Source organism: Phalangium opilio, unplaced genomic scaffold, assembly GCF_054372755.1.
Source record: "Phalangium opilio isolate 3A_F unplaced genomic scaffold, DU_Popi_V2 ptg000017l_1, whole genome shotgun sequence".
Classification (NCBI taxonomy): domain Eukaryota; kingdom Metazoa; phylum Arthropoda; class Arachnida; order Opiliones; family Phalangiidae; genus Phalangium; species Phalangium opilio.
Window position 1 is genome coordinate 9,755,400 of NW_028324151.1, and position 17,083 is coordinate 9,772,482.

Here is a 17,083-nt window from a genome sequence, read left to right on the forward strand (position 1 = left end):
AATAAGGGAATTATGCCAGATTAGTTTTAAATCTCAAATTTGAACTCCTTCTGACGGCAACGGCCATATCACGCTGAATACACCGGTTCTCGTCCGATCACCGAAGTTAAGCAGCGTCGAGCGCAGTCAGTACTTGGGAGGGAGACCACCTGGGAACACTGCGTGCCGTTGGCTTTTTTTATCTTGATTCAAAATATTATTTTAAAATTAAAACAGATTAAATTCTTAATTAAAGTGGACTAGTTTTTTAAATTAAAGAAGATTAATTTTGTAAATGAATGTAGATTAGTTTAAAAATTAAAGGAGATTAGTTTAAAAATTAAAGTAGATTGGTTTAAAAATTAAAGTAGATTCGTTTAAAAATTAAAGTAGATTAGTTTAAAAATTAAAGTAGATTAGTTTAAAAATTGAAGTAGATTAGTTTAAAAATTAAAGTAGATTAGTTTAAAAATTAAAGTAGATTAGTTTAAAAATTAAAGTAGATTAGTTTAAAAATTAAAGTAGATTATTTTTTTAAAACTGGACATGTATCTAAAGTAGATTATTTTTTTAAAACTGGACATGTGTCTAATTTGTTTAGCTCTTACGCAATAAGGGAATTATGCCAGATTAGTTTTAAATCTCAAATTTGAACTCCTTCTGACGGCAACGGCCATATCACGCTGAATACACCGGTTCTCGTCCGATCACCGAAGTTAAGCAGCGTCGAGCGCAGTCAGTACTTGGGAGGGAGACCACCTGGGAACACTGCGTGCCGTTGGCTTTTTTTATCTTGATTCAAAATATTATTTTAAAATTAAAACAGATTAAATTCTTAATTAAAGTGGACTAGTTTTTTAAATTAAAGAAGATTAATTTTGTAAATGAATGTAGATTAGTTTAAAAATTAAAGGAGATTAGTTTAAAAATTAAAGTAGATTGGTTTAAAAATTAAAGTAGATTGGTTTAAAAATTAAAGTAGATTCGTTTAAAAATTAAAGTAGATTAGTTTAAAAATTAAAGTAGATTAGTTTAAAAATTGAAGTAGATTAGTTTAAAAATTAAAGTAGATTAGTTTAAAAATTAAAGTAGATTAGTTTAAAAATTAAAGTAGATTAGTTTAAAAATTAAAGTAGATTATTTTTTTAAAACTGGACATGTATCTAAAGTAGATTATTTTTTTAAAACTGGACATGTGTCTAATTTGTTTAGCTCTTACGCAATAAGGGAATTATGCCAAATTAGTTTTAAATCTCAAATTTGAACTCCTTCTGACGGCAACGGCCATATCACGCTGAATACACCGGTTCTCGTCCGATCACCGAAGTTAAGCAGCGTCGAGCGCAGTCAGTACTTGGGAGGGAGACCACCTGGGAACACTGCGTGCCGTTGGCTTTTTTTATCTTGATTCAAAATATTATTTTAAAATTAAAACAGATTAAATTCTTAATTAAAGTGGACTAGTTTTTTAAATTAAAGAAGATTAATTTTGTAAATGAATGTAGATTAGTTTTAAAATTAAAGGAGATTAGTTTTAAAATTAAAGTAGATTAGTTTAAAAATTGAAGTAGATTAATTTTGAAAGTAAGGTAGATTACGTTTTTAATACTTGACATGTATCTTAAGTAGATTATTTTTTAAAACTGGACATGTGTCTAATTTGTTTAGCTCTTACGCAATAAGGGAATTATGCCAAATTAGTTTTAAATCTCAAATTTGAACTCCTTCTGACGGCAACGGCCATATCACGCTGAATACACCGGTTCTCGTCCGATCACCGAAGTTAAGCAGCGTCGAGCGCAGTCAGTACTTGGGAGGGAGACCACCTGGGAACACTGCGTTCCGTTGGCTTTTTTATTTTGATTCAAAATAATATTTTAAAATTAAAACAGATTAAATTCTTAATTAAAGTGGACCAATTTTTTAAATTAAAGGAGATTAAATTTGAAATTAAAGTAGATTATCTTTTTAAAGCTGGACATGTATCTAATTTGTTTAGCTCTTACGCAATAATTTTGTAAATGAATGTAGATTAGTTTTAAAATTAAAGGAGATTAATTTTGAAATTAAAGTAGATTATTTTTCTAAAACTGGACATGTATCTTATTTGTTTAGCTCTTACGCAATAAGGGAATTATGCCAGATTAGTTTTAAATCTCAAATTTGAACTCCTTCTAACGGCAACGGCCATATCACGCTGAATACACCGGTTCTCGTCCGATCACCGAAGTTAAGCAGCGTCGAGCGCAGTCAGTACTTGGGAGGGAGACCACCTGGGAACACTGCGTGCCGTTGGCTTCTTTTATCTTGATTCAAAATATTATTTTTAAATTGAAACAGATTAAATTCTTAATTAAAGTGGAGTAGTTTTTTTAAATTAAAGAACATTAATTTTGTAAATGAATGTAGATTAGTTTTAAAATTAAAGGAGATTAGTTTTAAAATTAAAGTAGATTAGTTTAAAAATTAAAGTAGATTAATTTTGAAAATAAAGTAGATTACGTTTTTAATACTTGACATGTATCTTAAGTAGATTATTTTTTAAAACTGGACATGTGTCTAATTTGTTTAGCTCTTACGCAATAAGGGAATTATGCCAAATTAGTTTTAAATCTCAAATTTGAACTCCTTCTGACGGCAACGGCCATATCACGCTGAATACACCGGTTCTCGTCCGATCACCGAAGTTAAGCAGCGTCGAGCGCAGTCAGAACTTGGGAGGGAGACCACCTGGGAACACTGCGTGCCGTTGGCTTTTTTTATCTTGATTCAAAATATTATTTTAAAATTAAAACAGATTAAAATCTTAATTAAAGTGGACTAGTTTTTTAAATTAAAGAAGATTAATTTTGTAAATGAATGTAGATTAGTTTTAAAATTAAAGGAGATTAGTTTTAAAATTAAAGTAGATTAGTTTAAAAATAAAAGTAGATTAATTTTGAAAATAAGGTAGATTATGTTTTTAATACTAGACATGTATCTAAAGTAGATTATTTTTTAAAACTGGACATGTGTCTAATTTGTTTAGCTCTTACGCAATAAGGGAAGTATGCCAAATTAGTTTTAAATCTCAAATTTGAACTCCTTCTGACGGCAACGGCCATATCACGCTGAATACACCGGTTCTCGTCCGATCACCGAAGTTAAGCAGCGTCGAGCGCAGTCAGTACTTGGGAGGGAGACCACCTGGGAACACTGCGTTCCGTTGGCTTTTTTATTTTGATTCAAAATAATATTTTAAAATTAAAACAGATTAAATTCTTAATTAAAGTGGACCAATTTTTTAAATTAAAGGAGATTAAATTTGAAATTAAAGTAGATTATCATTTAAAGCTGGACATGTATCTAATTTGTTTAGCTCTTACGCAATAATTTTGTAAATGAATGTAGATTAGTTTTAAAATTAAAGGAGATTAATTTTGAAATTAAAGTAGATTATTTTTCTAAAACTGGACATGTATCTAATTTGTTTAGCTCTTACGCAATAATTTTGTAAATGAATGTAGATTAGTTTTAAAATTAAAGTAGATTAATTTTGAAATTAAAGTAGGTTAATTTTGAAATTAAAGTAGATTATGTTTTTAAAACTGGACATGTATCTTTAGTAGATTATTTTTTTAAAACTGGACATGTATCTAAAGTAGATTATTTTTTTTAATACTTTACATGTATCTAAAGTAGATTATTTTTTTAAAACTGGACATGTATCTAATTTGTTTAGCTCTTACGCAATAAGGGAATTATGCCAAATTAGTTTTAAATCTCAAATTTGAACTCCTTCTGACGGCAACGGCCATATCACGCTGAATACACCGGTTCTCGTCCGATCACCGAAGTTAAGCAGCGTCGAGCGCAGTCAGTACTTGGGAGGGAGACCACCTGGGAACACTGCGTGCCGTTGGCTTTTTTATCTTGATTGAAAATATTATTTTAAAATTAAAACAGATTAAATTCTTAATTAAAGTGGACTAGTTTTTTTATTAGAGAAGATTAATTTTGTAAATGAATGTAGATTAGTTAAAAATTAAAGGAGATTAGTTTAAAAATTAAAGTAGATTAGTTTAAAAATTATAGTAGATTAGTTTAAAAATTATAGTAGATTAGTTTAAAAATTAAAGTAGATTAGTTTAAAAATTAAAGTAGATTATTTTAAAAATTAAAGTAGATTAGTTTAAAAATTAAAGTAGATTAGTTTTGAAATTAAAATAGATTATGTTTTTAAAACTGGACATGTATCTAAAGTAGATTATTTTTTTAAAACTGGACATGTATCTAAAGTAGATTATTTTTTAAAACTGGACATGTATCTAAAGTAGATTATTTTTTTAAAACTGGACATGTATCTAAAGTAGATTATTTTTTAAAACTGGACATGTATCTAAAGTAGATTATTTTTTTAAAACTGGACATGTATCTAAAGTAGATTATTTTTTTAAAACTGGACATGTATCTAATTTGTTTAGCTCTTACGCAATAAGGGAATTATGCCAGATTAGTTTTAAATCTCAAATTTGAACTCCTTCTGACGGCAACGGCCATATCACGCTGAATACACCGGTTCTCGTCCGATCACCGAAGTTAAGCAGCGTCGAGCGCAGTCAGTACTTGGGAGGGAGACCACCTGGGAACACTGCGTGCCGTTGGCTTTTTTTATCTTGATTCAAAATATTATTTTAAAATTAAAACAGATTAAATTCTTAATTAAAGTGGACTAGTTTTTTAAATTAAAGAAGATTAATTTTGTAAATGAATGTAGATTAGTTTTAAAATTAAAGGAGATTAGTTTTAAAATTAAAGTAGATTAGTTTAAAAATTAAAGTAGATTAATTTTGAAAGTAAGGTAGATTATGTTTTTAATACTAGACATGTATCTAAAGTAGATTATTTTTTAAAACTGGACATGTGTCTAATTTGTTTAGCTCTTACGCAATAAGGGAATTATGCCAAATTAGTTTTAAATCTCAAATTTGAACTCCTTCTGACGGCAACGGCCATATCACGCTGAATACACCGGTTCTCGTCCGATCACCGAAGTTAAGCAGCGTCGAGCGCAGTCAGTACTTGGGAGGGAGACCACCTGGGAACACTGCGTTCCGTTGGCTTTTTTATTTTGATTCAAAATAATATTTTAAAATTAAAACAGATTAAATTCTTAATTAAAGTGGACCAATTTTTTAAATTAAAGGAGATTAAATTTGAAATTAAAGTAGATTATCTTTTTAAAGCTGGACATGTATCTAATTTGTTTAGCTCTTACGCAATAATTTTGTAAATGAATGTAGATTAGTTTTAAAATTAAAGGAGATTAATTTTGAAATTAAAGTAGGTTAATTTTGAAATTAAAGTAGATTATGTTTTTAAAACTGGACATGTATCTTTAGTAGATTATTTTTTTAAAACTGGACATGTATCTAAAGTAGATTATTTTTTTTAATACTTTACATGTATCTAAAGTAGATTATTTTTTTAAAACTGGACATGTATCTAATTTGTTTAGCTCTTACGCAATAAGGGAATTATGCCAAATTAGTTTTAAATCTCAAATTTGAACTCCTTCTGACGGCAACGGCCATATCACGCTGAATACACCGGTTCTCGTCCGATCACCGAAGTTAAGCAGCGTCGAGCGCAGTCAGTACTTGGGAGGGAGACCACCTGGGAACACTGCGTGCCGTTGGCTTTTTTTATCTTGATTCAAAATATTATTTTAAAATTAAAACAGATTAAATTCTTAATTAAAGTGGACTAATTTTTTAAATTAGAGAAGATTAATTTTGTAAATGAATGTAGATTAGTTAAAAATTAAAGGAGATTAGTTTAAAAATTAAAGTAGATTAGTTTAAAAATTATAGTAGATTAGTTTAAAAATTAAAGTAGATTAGTTTAAAAATTAAAGTAGATTAGTTTAAAAATTAAAGTAGATTAGTTTTGAAATTAAAGTAGATTATGTTTTTAAAACTGGACATGTATCTAAAGTAGATTATTTTTTTAAAACTGAACATGTATCTAAAGTAGATTATTTTTTAAAACTGGACATGTATCTAAAGTAGATTATTTTTTAAAACTGGACATGTATCTAAAGTAGATTATTTTTTTAAAACTGGACATGTATCTAATTTGTTTAGCTCTTACGCAATAAGGGAATTATGCCAGATTGGTTTTAAATCTCAAATTTGAACTCCTTCTGACGGCAACGGCCATATCACGCTGAATACACCGGTTCTCGTCCGATCACCGAAGTTAAGCAGCGTCGAGCGCAGTCAGTACTTGGGAGGGAGACCACCTGGGAACACTGCGTGCCGTTGGCTTTTTTTATCTTGATTCAAAATATTATTTTAAAATTAAAACAGATTAAATTCTTAATTAAAGTGGACTAGTTTTTTAAATTAGAGAAGATTAATTTTGTAAATGAATGTAGATTAGTTAAAAATTAAAGGAGATTAGTTTAAAAATTAAAGTAGATTAGTTTAAAAATTATGGTAGATTAGTTTAAAAATTAAAGTAGATTAGTTTAAAAATTAAAGTAGATTAGTTTTGAAATTAAAGTAGATTATGTTTTTAAAACTGGACATGTATCTAAAGTAGATTATTTTTTTAAAACTGGACATGTATCTAAAGTAGATTATTTTTTAAAACTGGACATGTATCTAAAGTAGATTATTTTTTTAAAACTGGACATGTATCTAAAGTAGATTATTTTTTTAAAACTGGACATGTATCTAAAGTAGATTATTTTTTTAAAACTGGACATGTATCTAATTTGTTTAGCTCTTACGCAATAAGGGAATTATGCCAGATTAGTTTTAAATCTCAAATTTGAACTCCTTCTGACGGCAACGGCCATATCACGCTGAATACACCGGTTCTCGTCCGATCACCGAAGTTAAGCAGCGTCGAGCGCAGTCAGTACTTGGGAGGGAGACCACCTGGGAACACTGCGTGCCGTTGGCTTCTTTTATCTTGATTCAAAATATTATTTTAAAATTAAAACAGATTAAATTCTTAATTAAAGTGGACTAGTTTTTTTAAAATAAAGAAGATTAATTTTGTAAATGAATGTAGATTAGTTTTAAAATTAAAGGAGATTAGTTTTAAAATTAAAGTAGATTAGTTTTAAAATTAAAGTAGATTAGTTTAAAAATTAAAGTAGATTAATTTTGAAAATAAAGTAGATTATGTTTTTAATACTGGACATGTATCTAAAGTAGATTATTTTTTAAAACTGGACATGTGTCTAATTTGTTTAGCTCTTACGCAATAAGGGAATTATGCCAAATTAGTTTTAAATCTCAAATTTGAACTCCTTCTGACGGCAACGGCCATATCACGCTGAATACACCGGTTCTCGTCCGATCACCGAAGTTAAGCAGCGTCGAGCGCAGTCAGTACTTGGGAGGGAGACCACCTGGGAACACTGCGTGCCGTTGGCTTTTTTATTTTGATTCAAAATTATATTTTAAAATTAAAACAGATTAAATTCTTAAATAAAGTGGACTAATTTTTTAAATTAAAAAAGATTAATTTTGTAAATGAATGTAGATTAGTTTAAAAATTAAAGGAGATTAGTTTAAAAATTAAAGTAGATTAGTTTAAAAATTAAAGTAGATTCGTTTAAAAATTAAAGTAGATTAGTTTAAAAATTAAAGTAGATTAGTTTAAAAATTAAAGTAGATTAGTTTAAAAATTAAAGTAGATTAGTTTAAAAATTAAAGTAGATTAGTTTAAAAATTAAAGTAGATTAGTTTAAAAATTAAAGTAGATTATTTTTTTAAAACTGGACATGTATCTAAAGTAGATTATTTTTTTAAAACTGGACATGTATCTAAAGTAGATTATTTTTTTAAAACTGGACATGTATCTTATTTGTTTAGCTCTTACGCAATAAGGGAATTATGCCAAATTAGTTTTAAATCTCAAATTTGAACTCCTTCTGACGGCAACGGCCATATCACGCTGAATACACCGGTTCTCGTCCGATCACCGAAGTTAAGCAGCGTCGAGCGCAGTCAGTACTTGGGAGGGAGACCACCTGGGAACACTGCGTTCCGTTGGCTTTTTTATTTTGATTCAAAATAATATTTTAAAATTAAAACAGATTAAATTCTTAATTAAAGTGGACCAATTTTTTAAATTAAAGGAGATTAAATTTGAAATTAAAGTAGATTATCTTTTTAAAGCTGGACATGTATCTAATTTGTTTAGCTCTTACGCAATAATTTTGTAAATGAATGTAGATTAGTTTTAAAATTAAAGGAGATTAATTTTGAAATTAAAGTAGGTTAATTTTGAAATTAAAGTAGATTATGTTTTTAAAACTGGACATGTATCTTTAGTAGATTATTTTTTTAAAACTGGACATGTATCTAAAGTAGATTATTTTTTTTAATACTTTACATGTATCTAAAGTAGATTATTTTTTTAAAACTGGACATGTATCTAATTTGTTTAGCTCTTACGCAATAAGGGAATTATGCCAAATTAGTTTTAAATCTCAAATTTGAACTCCTTCTGACGGCAACGGCCATATCACGCTGAATACACCGGTTCTCGTCCGATCACCGAAGTTAAGCAGCGTCGAGCGCAGTCAGTACTTGGGAGGGAGACCACCTGGGAACACTGCGTGCCGTTGGCTTTTTTTATCTTGATTCAAAATATTATTTTAAAATTAAAACAGATTAAATTCTTAATTAAAGTGGACTAATTTTTTAAATTAGAGAAGATTAATTTTGTAAATGAATGTAGATTAGTTAAAAATTAAAGGAGATTAGTTTAAAAATTAAAGTAGATTAGTTTAAAAATTATAGTAGATTAGTTTAAAAATTAAAGTAGATTAGTTTAAAAATTAAAGTAGATTAGTTTAAAAATTAAAGTAGATTAGTTTTGAAATTAAAGTAGATTATGTTTTTAAAACTGGACATGTATCTAAAGTAGATTATTTTTTTAAAACTGAACATGTATCTAAAGTAGATTATTTTTTAAAACTGGACATGTATCTAAAGTAGATTATTTTTTTAAAACTGGACATGTATCTAAAGTAGATTATTTTTTTAAAACTGGACATGTATCTAATTTGTTTAGCTCTTACGCAATAAGGGAATTATGCCAGATTGGTTTTAAATCTCAAATTTGAACTCCTTCTGACGGCAACGGCCATATCACGCTGAATACACCGGTTCTCGTCCGATCACCGAAGTTAAGCAGCGTCGAGCGCAGTCAGTACTTGGGAGGGAGACCACCTGGGAACACTGCGTGCCGTTGGCTTTTTTTATCTTGATTCAAAATATTATTTTAAAATTAAAACAGATTAAATTCTTAATTAAAGTGGACTAGTTTTTTAAATTAGAGAAGATTAATTTTGTAAATGAATGTAGATTAGTTAAAAATTAAAGGAGATTAGTTTAAAAATTAAAGTAGATTAGTTTAAAAATTATGGTAGATTAGTTTAAAAATTAAAGTAGATTAGTTTAAAAATTAAAGTAGATTAGTTTAAAAATTAAAGTAGATTAGTTTTGAAATTAAAGTAGATTATGTTTTTAAAACTGGACATGTATCTAAAGTAGATTATTTTTTAAAACTGGACATGTATCTAAAGTAGATTATTTTTTTAAAACTGGACATGTATCTAAAGTAGATTATTTTTTTAAAACTGGACATGTATCTAAAGTAGATTATTTTTTTAAAACTGGACATGTATCTAATTTGTTTAGCTCTTACGCAATAAGGGAATTATGCCAGATTAGTTTTAAATCTCAAATTTGAACTCCTTCTGACGGCAACGGCCATATCACGCTGAATACACCGGTTCTCGTCCGATCACCGAAGTTAAGCAGCGTCGAGCGCAGTCAGTACTTGGGAGGGAGACCACCTGGGAACACTGCGTGCCGTTGGCTTTTTTATTTTGATTCAAAATAATATTTTAAAATTAAAACAGATTAAATTCTTGATTAAAGTGGACTAGTTTTTTAAATTAAAGAAGATTAATTTTGTAAATGAATGTAGATTAGTTTTAAAATTAAAGGAGATTAGTTTTAAAATTAAAGTAGATTAGTTTAAAAATTAAAGTAGATTAATTTTGAAAATAAGGTAGATTATGTTTTTAATACTAGACATGTATCTAAAGTAGATTATTTTTTAAAACTGGACATGTGTCTAATTTGTTTAGCTCTTACGCAATAAGGGAATTATGCCAAATTAGTTTTAAATCTCAAATTTGAACTCCTTCTGACGGCAACGGCCATATCACGCTGAATACACCGGTTCTCGTCCGATCACCGAAGTTAAGCAGCGTCGAGCGCAGTCAGTACTTGGGAGGGAGACCACCTGGGAACACTGCGTGCCGTTGGCTTTTTTATTTTGATTCAAAATAATATTTTAAAATTAAAACAGATTAAATTCTTAATTAAAGTGGACTAGTTTTTTAAATTAAAGAAGATTAATTTTGTAAATGAATGTAGATTAGTTTTAAAATTAAAGGAGATTAGTTTTAAAATTAAAGTAGATTAGTTTAAAAATTAAAGTAGATTAATTTTGAAAATAAGGTAGATTATGTTTTTAATACTAGACATGTATCTAAAGTAGATTATTTTTTAAAACTGGACATGTGTCTAATTTGTTTAGCTCTTACGCAATAAGGGAATTATGCCAAATTAGTTTTAAATCTCAAATTTGAACTCCTTCTGACGGCAACGGCCATATCACGCTGAATACACCGGTTCTCGTCCGATCACCGAAGTTAAGCAGCGTCGAGCGCAGTCAGTACTTGGGAGGGAGACCACCTGGGAACACTGCGTGCCGTTGGCTTTTTTTATCTTGATTCAAAATATTATTTTAAAATTAAAACAGATTAAATTCTTAATTAAAGTGGACTAGTTTTTTAAATTAAAGAAGATTAATTTTGTAAATGAATGTAGATTAGTTTTAAAATTAAAGGAGATTAGTTTTAAAATTAAAGTAGATTAGTTTAAAAATTAAAGTAGATTAATTTTGAAAGTAAGGTAGATTATGTTTTTAATACTAGACATGTATCTAAAGTAGATTATTTTTTAAAACTGGACATGTGTCTAATTTGTTTAGCTCTTACGCAATAAGGGAAGTATGCCAAATTAGTTTTAAATCTCAAATTTGAACTCCTTCTGACGGCAACGGCCATATCACGCTGAATACACCGGTTCTCGTCCGATCACCGAAGTTAAGCAGCGTCGAGCGCAGTCAGTACTTGGGAGGGAGACCACCTGGGAACACTGCGTGCCGTTGGCTTTTTTTATCTTGATTCAAAATATTATTTTAAAATTAAAACAGATTAAATTCTTAATTAAAGTGGACTAGTTTTTTAAATTAGAGAAGATTAATTTTGTAAATGAATGTAGATTAGTTAAAAATTAAAGGAGATTAGTTTAAAAATTAAAGTAGATTAGTTTAAAAATTATAGTAGATTAGTTTTGAAATTAAAGTAGATTATGTTTTTAAAACTGGACATGTATCTAAAGTAGATTATTTTTTTAAAACTGGACATGTAACTAAAGTAGATTATTTTTTAAAACTGGACATGTATCTAAAGTAGATTATTTTTTTAAAACTGGACATGTATCTAAAGTAGATTATTTTTTTAAAACTGGACATGTATCTAATTTGTTTAGCTCTTACGCAATAAGGGAATTATGCCAGATTAGTTTTAAATCTCAAATTTGAACTCCTTCTGACGGCAACGGCCATATCACGCTGAATACACCGGTTCTCGTCCGATCACCGAAGTTAAGCAGCGTCGAGCGCAGTCAGTACTTGGGAGGGAGACCACCTGGGAACACTGCGTGCCGTTGGCTTCTTTTATCTTGATTCAAAATATTATTTTAAAATTAAAACAGATTAAATTCTTAATTAAAGTGGACTAGTTTTTTTAAAATAAAGAAGATTAATTTTGTAAATGAATGTAGATTAGTTTTAAAATTAAAGGAGATTAGTTTTAAAATTAAAGTAGATTAGTTTTAAAATTAAAGTAGATTAGTTTAAAAATTAAAGTAGATTAATTTTGAAAATAAAGTAGATTATGTTTTTAATACTGGACATGTATCTAAAGTAGATTATTTTTTAAAACTGGACATGTGTCTAATTTGTTTAGCTCTTACGCAATAAGGGAATTATGCCAAATTAGTTTTAAATCTCAAATTTGAACTCCTTCTGACGGCAACGGCCATATCACGCTGAATACACCGGTTCTCGTCCGATCACCGAAGTTAAGCAGCGTCGAGCGCAGTCAGTACTTGGGAGGGAGACCACCTGGGAACACTGCGTGCCATTGGCTTTTTTATTTTGATTCAAAATTATATTTTAAAAGTAAAACAGATTAAATTCTTAAATAAAGTGGACTAATTTTTTAAATTAAAGAAGATTAATTTTGTAAATGAATGTAGATTAGTTTAAAAATTAAAGGAGATTAGTTTAAAAATTAAAGTAGATTAGTTTAAAAATTAAAGTAGATTCGTTTAAAAATTAAAGTAGATTAGTTTAAAAATTAAAGTAGATTCGTTTAAAAATTAAAGTAGATTAGTTTAAAAATTAAAGTAGATTAGTTTAAAAATTAAAGTAGATTAGTTTAAAAATTAAAGTAGATTAGTTTAAAAATTAAAGTAGATTAGTTTAAAAATTAAAGTAGATTATTTTTTTAAAACTGGACATGTATCTAAAGTAGATTATTTTTTTAAAACTGGACATGTATCTAAAGTAGATTATTTTTTTAAAACTGGACATGTATCTAAAGTAGATTATTTTTTTAAAACTGGACATGTATCTAAAGTAGATTATTTTTTTAAAACTGGACATGTATCTAATTTGTTTAGCTCTTACGCAATAAGGGAATTATGCCAGATTAGTTTTAAATCTCAAATTTGAACTCCTTCTGACGGCAACGGCCATATCACGCTGAATACACCGGTTCTCGTCCGATCACCGAAGTTAAGCAGCGTCGAGCGCAGTCAGTACTTGGGAGGGAGACCACCTGGGAACACTGCGTGCCGTTGGCTTCTTTTATCTTGATTCAAAATATTATTTTAAAATTAAAACAGATTAAATTCTTAATTAAAGTGGACTAGTTTTTTAAATTAAAGAAGATTAATTTTGTAAATGAATGTAGATTAGTTTTAAAATTAAAGGAGATTAGTTTTAAAATTAAAGTAGATTAGTTTAAAAATTAAAGTAGATTAATTTTGAAAGTAAGGTAGATTATGTTTTTAATACTAGACATGTATCTAAAGTAGATTATTTTTTAAAACTGGACATGTGTCTAATTTGTTTAGCTCTTACGCAATAAGGGAAGTATGCCAAATTAGTTTTAAATCTCAAATTTGAACTCCTTCTGACGGCAACGGCCATATCACGCTGAATACACCGGTTCTCGTCCGATCACCGAAGTTAAGCAGCGTCGAGCGCAGTCAGTACTTGGGAGGGAGACCACCTGGGAACACTGCGTGCCGTTGGCTTTTTTTTATCTTGATTCAAAATATTATTTTAAAATTAAAACAGATTAAATTCTTAATTAAAGTGGACTAGTTTTTTAAATTAGAGAAGATTAATTTTGTAAATGAATGTAGATTAGTTAAAAATTAAAGGAGATTAGTTTAAAAATTAAAGTAGATTAGTTTAAAAATTATAGTAGATTAGTTTTGAAATTAAAGTAGATTATGTTTTTAAAACTGGACATGTATCTAAAGTAGATTATTTTTTTAAAACTGGACATGTAACTAAAGTAGATTATTTTTTAAAACTGGACATGTATCTAAAGTAGATTATTTTTTTAAAACTGGACATGTATCTAAAGTAGATTATTTTTTTAAAACTGGACATGTATCTAATTTGTTTAGCTCTTACGCAATAAGGGAATTATGCCAGATTAGTTTTAAATCTCAAATTTGAACTCCTTCTGACGGCAACGGCCATATCACGCTGAATACACCGGTTCTCGTCCGATCACCGAAGTTAAGCAGCGTCGAGCGCAGTCAGTACTTGGGAGGGAGACCACCTGGGAACACTGCGTGCCGTTGGCTTCTTTTATCTTGATTCAAAATATTATTTTAAAATTAAAACAGATTAAATTCTTAATTAAAGTGGACTAGTTTTTTAAATTAAAGAAGATTAATTTTGTAAATGAATGTAGATTAGTTTTAAAATTAAAGGAGATTAGTTTTAAAATTAAAGTAGATTAGTTTAAAAATTAAAGTAGATTAATTTTGAAAGTAAGGTAGATTATGTTTTTAATACTAGACATGTATCTAAAGTAGATTATTTTTTAAAACTGGACATGTGTCTAATTTGTTTAGCTCTTACGCAATAAGGGAAGTATGCCAAATTAGTTTTAAATCTCAAATTTGAACTCCTTCTGACGGCAACGGCCATATCACTCTGAATACACCGGTTCTCGTCCGATCACCGAAGTTAAGCAGCGTCGAGCGCAGTCAGTACTTGGGAGGGAGACCACCTGGGAACACTGCGTGCCGTTGGCTTTTTTTATCTTGATTCAAAATATTATTTTAAAATTAAAACAGATTAAATTCTTAATTAAAGTGGACTAGTTTTTTAAATTAGAGAAGATTAATTTTGTAAATGAATGTAGATTAGTTAAAAATTAAAGGAGATTAGTTTAAAAATTAAAGTAGATTAGTTTAAAAATTATAGTAGATTAGTTTTGAAATTAAAGTAGATTATGTTTTTAAAACTGGACATGTATCTAAAGTAGATTATTTTTTTAAAACTGGACATGTAACTAAAGTAGATTATTTTTTAAAACTGGACATGTATCTAAAGTAGATTATTTTTTTAAAACTGGACATGTATCTAAAGTAGATTATTTTTTTAAAACTGGACATGTATCTAATTTGTTTAGCTCTTACGCAATAAGGGAATTATGCCAGATTAGTTTTAAATCTCAAATTTGAACTCCTTCTGACGGCAACGGCCATATCACGCTGAATACACCGGTTCTCGTCCGATCACCGAAGTTAAGCAGCGTCGAGCGCAGTCAGTACTTGGGAGGGAGACCACCTGGGAACACTGCGTGCCGTTGGCTTCTTTTATCTTGATTCAAAATATTATTTTAAAATTAAAACAGATTAAATTCTTAATTAAAGTGGACTAGTTTTTTTAAAATAAAGAAGATTAATTTTGTAAATGAATGTAGATTAGTTTTAAAATTAAAGGAGATTAGTTTTAAAATTAAAGTAGATTAGTTTTAAAATTAAAGTAGATTAGTTTTAAAATTAAAGTAGATTAGTTTAAAAATTAAAGTAGATTAATTTTGAAAAAAAAGTAGATTATGTTTTTAATACTGGACATGTATCTAAAGTAGATTATTTTTTAAAACTGGACATGTGTCTAATTTGTTTAGCTCTTACGCAATAAGGGAATTATGCCAAATTAGTTTTAAATCTCAAATTTGAACTCCTTCTGACGGCAACGGCCATATCACGCTGAATACACCGGTTCTCGTCCGATCACCGAAGTTAAGCAGCGTCGAGCGCAGTCAGTACTTGGGAGGGAGACCACCTGGGAACACTGCGTGCCATTGGCTTTTTTATTTTGATTCAAAATTATATTTTAAAATTAAAACAGATTAAATTCTTAAATAAAGTGGACTAATTTTTTAAATTAAAGAAGATTAATTTTGTAAATGAATGTAGATTAGTTTAAAAATTAAAGGAGATTAGTTTAAAAATTAAAGTAGATTAGTTTAAAAATTAAAGTAGATTCGTTTAAAAATTAAAGTAGATTAGTTTAAAAATTAAAGTAGATTAGTTTAAAAATTAAAGTAGATTAGTTTAAAAATTAAAGTAGATTAGTTTAAAAATTAAAGTAGATTAGTTTAAAAATTAAAGTAGATTATTTTTTTAAAACTGGACATGTATCTAAAGTAGATTATTTTTTTAAAACTGGACATGTATCTAAAGTAGATTATTTTTTTAAAACTGGACATGTATCTTATTTGTTTAGCTCTTACGCAATAAGGGAATTATGCCAGATTAGTTTTAAATCTCAAATTTGAACTCCTTCTAACGGCAACGGCCATATCACGCTGAATACACCGGTTCTCGTTCGATCACCGAAGTTAAGCAGCGTCGAGCGCAGTCAGTACTTGGGAGGGAGACCACCTGGGAACACTGCGTGCCGTTGGCTTCTTTTATCTTGATTCAAAATATTATTTTTAAATTAAAACAGATTAAATTCTTAATTAAAGTGGAGTAGTTTTTTTAAATTAAAGAACATTAATTTTGTAAATGAATGTAGATTAGTTTTAAAATTAAAGGAGATTAGTTTTAAAATTAAAGTAGATTAGTTTAAAAATTAAAGTAGATTAATTTTGAAAATAAAGTAGATTATGTTTTTAATACTTGACATGTATCTAAAGTAGATTATTTTTTAAAACTGGACATGTGTCTAATTTGTTTAGCTCTTACGCAATAAGGGAATTATGCCAAATTAGTTTTAAATCTCAAATTTGAACTCCTTCTGACGGCAACGGCCATATCACGCTGAATACACCGGTTCTCGTCCGATCACCGAAGTTAAGCAGCGTCGAGCGCAGTCAGTACTTGGGAGGGAGACCACCTGTGAACACTGCGTGCCGTTGGCTTTTTTATTTTGATTCAAAATAATATTTTAAAATTAAAACAGATTAAATTCTTAATTAAAGTGGACTAGTTTTTTAAATTAAAGAAGATTAATTTTGTAAATGAATGTAGATTAGTTTTAAAATTAAAGGAGATTAGTTTAAAAATTAAAGTAGTTTAGTTTAAAAATTAAAGTAGATTAGTTTAAAAATTAAAGTAGATTAGTTTAAAAATTAAAGTAGATTAGTTTTGAAATTAAAGTAGATTATGTTTTTAAAACTGGACATGTATCTAAAGAAGATTATTTTTTTTAAACTGGACATGTATCTAAAGTAGATTATTTTTTTAAAACTGGACATGTATCTAAAGTAGATTATTTTTTTAAAACTGGACATGTATCTAATTTGTTTAGCTCTTACGCAATAATTTTGTAAATGAATGTAGATTAGTTTTAAAATTAAAGGAGATTAATTTTGAAAATAAAGTAGATTAGTTTTGAAATTAAAGTAAAT

The 17,083-nt window shown here is 28.6% G+C and overlaps 31 non-coding genes across 31 annotated transcripts; all 31 read left to right on the plus strand.

Annotated features, from left to right (window-relative positions):
* The first annotated feature begins 55 nt into the window (after window positions 1-55).
* Window positions 56-174, plus strand: LOC149703032 (5S ribosomal RNA). Its single transcript, XR_016381977.1, has one exon. It is a non-coding gene; the product is annotated as a 5S ribosomal RNA (ribosomal RNA).
* A 470-nt stretch (window positions 175-644) lies between these two features.
* Window positions 645-763, plus strand: LOC149703033 (5S ribosomal RNA). The gene has a single exon (XR_016381988.1). It is a non-coding gene; the product is annotated as a 5S ribosomal RNA (ribosomal RNA).
* A 492-nt stretch (window positions 764-1,255) lies between these two features.
* On the plus strand, window positions 1,256-1,374 carry LOC149703034 (5S ribosomal RNA). Its single transcript, XR_016381999.1, has one exon. It is a non-coding gene; the product is annotated as a 5S ribosomal RNA (ribosomal RNA).
* Window positions 1,375-1,711: 337 nt separating this feature from the next.
* On the plus strand, window positions 1,712-1,830 carry LOC149703035 (5S ribosomal RNA). The gene has a single exon (XR_016381960.1). It is a non-coding gene; the product is annotated as a 5S ribosomal RNA (ribosomal RNA).
* Window positions 1,831-2,158: 328 nt separating this feature from the next.
* LOC149703036 (5S ribosomal RNA) lies at window positions 2,159-2,277 on the plus strand. Its single transcript, XR_016382009.1, has one exon. It is a non-coding gene; the product is annotated as a 5S ribosomal RNA (ribosomal RNA).
* A 338-nt stretch (window positions 2,278-2,615) lies between these two features.
* Window positions 2,616-2,734, plus strand: LOC149703037 (5S ribosomal RNA). Its single transcript, XR_016381982.1, has one exon. It is a non-coding gene; the product is annotated as a 5S ribosomal RNA (ribosomal RNA).
* A 337-nt stretch (window positions 2,735-3,071) lies between these two features.
* On the plus strand, window positions 3,072-3,190 carry LOC149703038 (5S ribosomal RNA). Its single transcript, XR_016381961.1, has one exon. It is a non-coding gene; the product is annotated as a 5S ribosomal RNA (ribosomal RNA).
* Window positions 3,191-3,764: 574 nt separating this feature from the next.
* On the plus strand, window positions 3,765-3,883 carry LOC149703039 (5S ribosomal RNA). The gene has a single exon (XR_016382010.1). It is a non-coding gene; the product is annotated as a 5S ribosomal RNA (ribosomal RNA).
* A 623-nt stretch (window positions 3,884-4,506) lies between these two features.
* Window positions 4,507-4,625, plus strand: LOC149703040 (5S ribosomal RNA). Its single transcript, XR_016382011.1, has one exon. It is a non-coding gene; the product is annotated as a 5S ribosomal RNA (ribosomal RNA).
* Window positions 4,626-4,962: 337 nt separating this feature from the next.
* LOC149703041 (5S ribosomal RNA) lies at window positions 4,963-5,081 on the plus strand. The gene has a single exon (XR_016381962.1). It is a non-coding gene; the product is annotated as a 5S ribosomal RNA (ribosomal RNA).
* Window positions 5,082-5,540: 459 nt separating this feature from the next.
* Window positions 5,541-5,659, plus strand: LOC149703042 (5S ribosomal RNA). The gene has a single exon (XR_016382012.1). It is a non-coding gene; the product is annotated as a 5S ribosomal RNA (ribosomal RNA).
* A 509-nt stretch (window positions 5,660-6,168) lies between these two features.
* LOC149703043 (5S ribosomal RNA) lies at window positions 6,169-6,287 on the plus strand. The gene has a single exon (XR_016382013.1). It is a non-coding gene; the product is annotated as a 5S ribosomal RNA (ribosomal RNA).
* A 524-nt stretch (window positions 6,288-6,811) lies between these two features.
* Window positions 6,812-6,930, plus strand: LOC149703044 (5S ribosomal RNA). The gene has a single exon (XR_016382015.1). It is a non-coding gene; the product is annotated as a 5S ribosomal RNA (ribosomal RNA).
* A 360-nt stretch (window positions 6,931-7,290) lies between these two features.
* On the plus strand, window positions 7,291-7,409 carry LOC149703045 (5S ribosomal RNA). Its single transcript, XR_016382016.1, has one exon. It is a non-coding gene; the product is annotated as a 5S ribosomal RNA (ribosomal RNA).
* A 505-nt stretch (window positions 7,410-7,914) lies between these two features.
* Window positions 7,915-8,033, plus strand: LOC149703046 (5S ribosomal RNA). The gene has a single exon (XR_016381963.1). It is a non-coding gene; the product is annotated as a 5S ribosomal RNA (ribosomal RNA).
* Window positions 8,034-8,492: 459 nt separating this feature from the next.
* Window positions 8,493-8,611, plus strand: LOC149703047 (5S ribosomal RNA). Its single transcript, XR_016382017.1, has one exon. It is a non-coding gene; the product is annotated as a 5S ribosomal RNA (ribosomal RNA).
* A 510-nt stretch (window positions 8,612-9,121) lies between these two features.
* Window positions 9,122-9,240, plus strand: LOC149703048 (5S ribosomal RNA). The gene has a single exon (XR_016382018.1). It is a non-coding gene; the product is annotated as a 5S ribosomal RNA (ribosomal RNA).
* Window positions 9,241-9,750: 510 nt separating this feature from the next.
* Window positions 9,751-9,869, plus strand: LOC149703049 (5S ribosomal RNA). The gene has a single exon (XR_016382019.1). It is a non-coding gene; the product is annotated as a 5S ribosomal RNA (ribosomal RNA).
* A 336-nt stretch (window positions 9,870-10,205) lies between these two features.
* Window positions 10,206-10,324, plus strand: LOC149703050 (5S ribosomal RNA). Its single transcript, XR_016382020.1, has one exon. It is a non-coding gene; the product is annotated as a 5S ribosomal RNA (ribosomal RNA).
* Window positions 10,325-10,660: 336 nt separating this feature from the next.
* Window positions 10,661-10,779, plus strand: LOC149703051 (5S ribosomal RNA). The gene has a single exon (XR_016382021.1). It is a non-coding gene; the product is annotated as a 5S ribosomal RNA (ribosomal RNA).
* A 337-nt stretch (window positions 10,780-11,116) lies between these two features.
* Window positions 11,117-11,235, plus strand: LOC149703052 (5S ribosomal RNA). Its single transcript, XR_016382022.1, has one exon. It is a non-coding gene; the product is annotated as a 5S ribosomal RNA (ribosomal RNA).
* Window positions 11,236-11,679: 444 nt separating this feature from the next.
* Window positions 11,680-11,798, plus strand: LOC149703053 (5S ribosomal RNA). Its single transcript, XR_016382023.1, has one exon. It is a non-coding gene; the product is annotated as a 5S ribosomal RNA (ribosomal RNA).
* Window positions 11,799-12,158: 360 nt separating this feature from the next.
* Window positions 12,159-12,277, plus strand: LOC149703054 (5S ribosomal RNA). Its single transcript, XR_016381956.1, has one exon. It is a non-coding gene; the product is annotated as a 5S ribosomal RNA (ribosomal RNA).
* Window positions 12,278-12,876: 599 nt separating this feature from the next.
* On the plus strand, window positions 12,877-12,995 carry LOC149703055 (5S ribosomal RNA). Its single transcript, XR_016382024.1, has one exon. It is a non-coding gene; the product is annotated as a 5S ribosomal RNA (ribosomal RNA).
* A 337-nt stretch (window positions 12,996-13,332) lies between these two features.
* On the plus strand, window positions 13,333-13,451 carry LOC149703056 (5S ribosomal RNA). The gene has a single exon (XR_016382026.1). It is a non-coding gene; the product is annotated as a 5S ribosomal RNA (ribosomal RNA).
* A 445-nt stretch (window positions 13,452-13,896) lies between these two features.
* LOC149703057 (5S ribosomal RNA) lies at window positions 13,897-14,015 on the plus strand. The gene has a single exon (XR_016382027.1). It is a non-coding gene; the product is annotated as a 5S ribosomal RNA (ribosomal RNA).
* Window positions 14,016-14,352: 337 nt separating this feature from the next.
* On the plus strand, window positions 14,353-14,471 carry LOC149703058 (5S ribosomal RNA). The gene has a single exon (XR_016381953.1). It is a non-coding gene; the product is annotated as a 5S ribosomal RNA (ribosomal RNA).
* Window positions 14,472-14,915: 444 nt separating this feature from the next.
* Window positions 14,916-15,034, plus strand: LOC149703059 (5S ribosomal RNA). The gene has a single exon (XR_016382028.1). It is a non-coding gene; the product is annotated as a 5S ribosomal RNA (ribosomal RNA).
* Window positions 15,035-15,416: 382 nt separating this feature from the next.
* Window positions 15,417-15,535, plus strand: LOC149703060 (5S ribosomal RNA). The gene has a single exon (XR_016381957.1). It is a non-coding gene; the product is annotated as a 5S ribosomal RNA (ribosomal RNA).
* Window positions 15,536-16,018: 483 nt separating this feature from the next.
* Window positions 16,019-16,137, plus strand: LOC149703061 (5S ribosomal RNA). Its single transcript, XR_016382050.1, has one exon. It is a non-coding gene; the product is annotated as a 5S ribosomal RNA (ribosomal RNA).
* A 338-nt stretch (window positions 16,138-16,475) lies between these two features.
* Window positions 16,476-16,594, plus strand: LOC149703062 (5S ribosomal RNA). Its single transcript, XR_016382052.1, has one exon. It is a non-coding gene; the product is annotated as a 5S ribosomal RNA (ribosomal RNA).
* The last annotated feature ends 489 nt before the right edge of the window (window positions 16,595-17,083 follow it).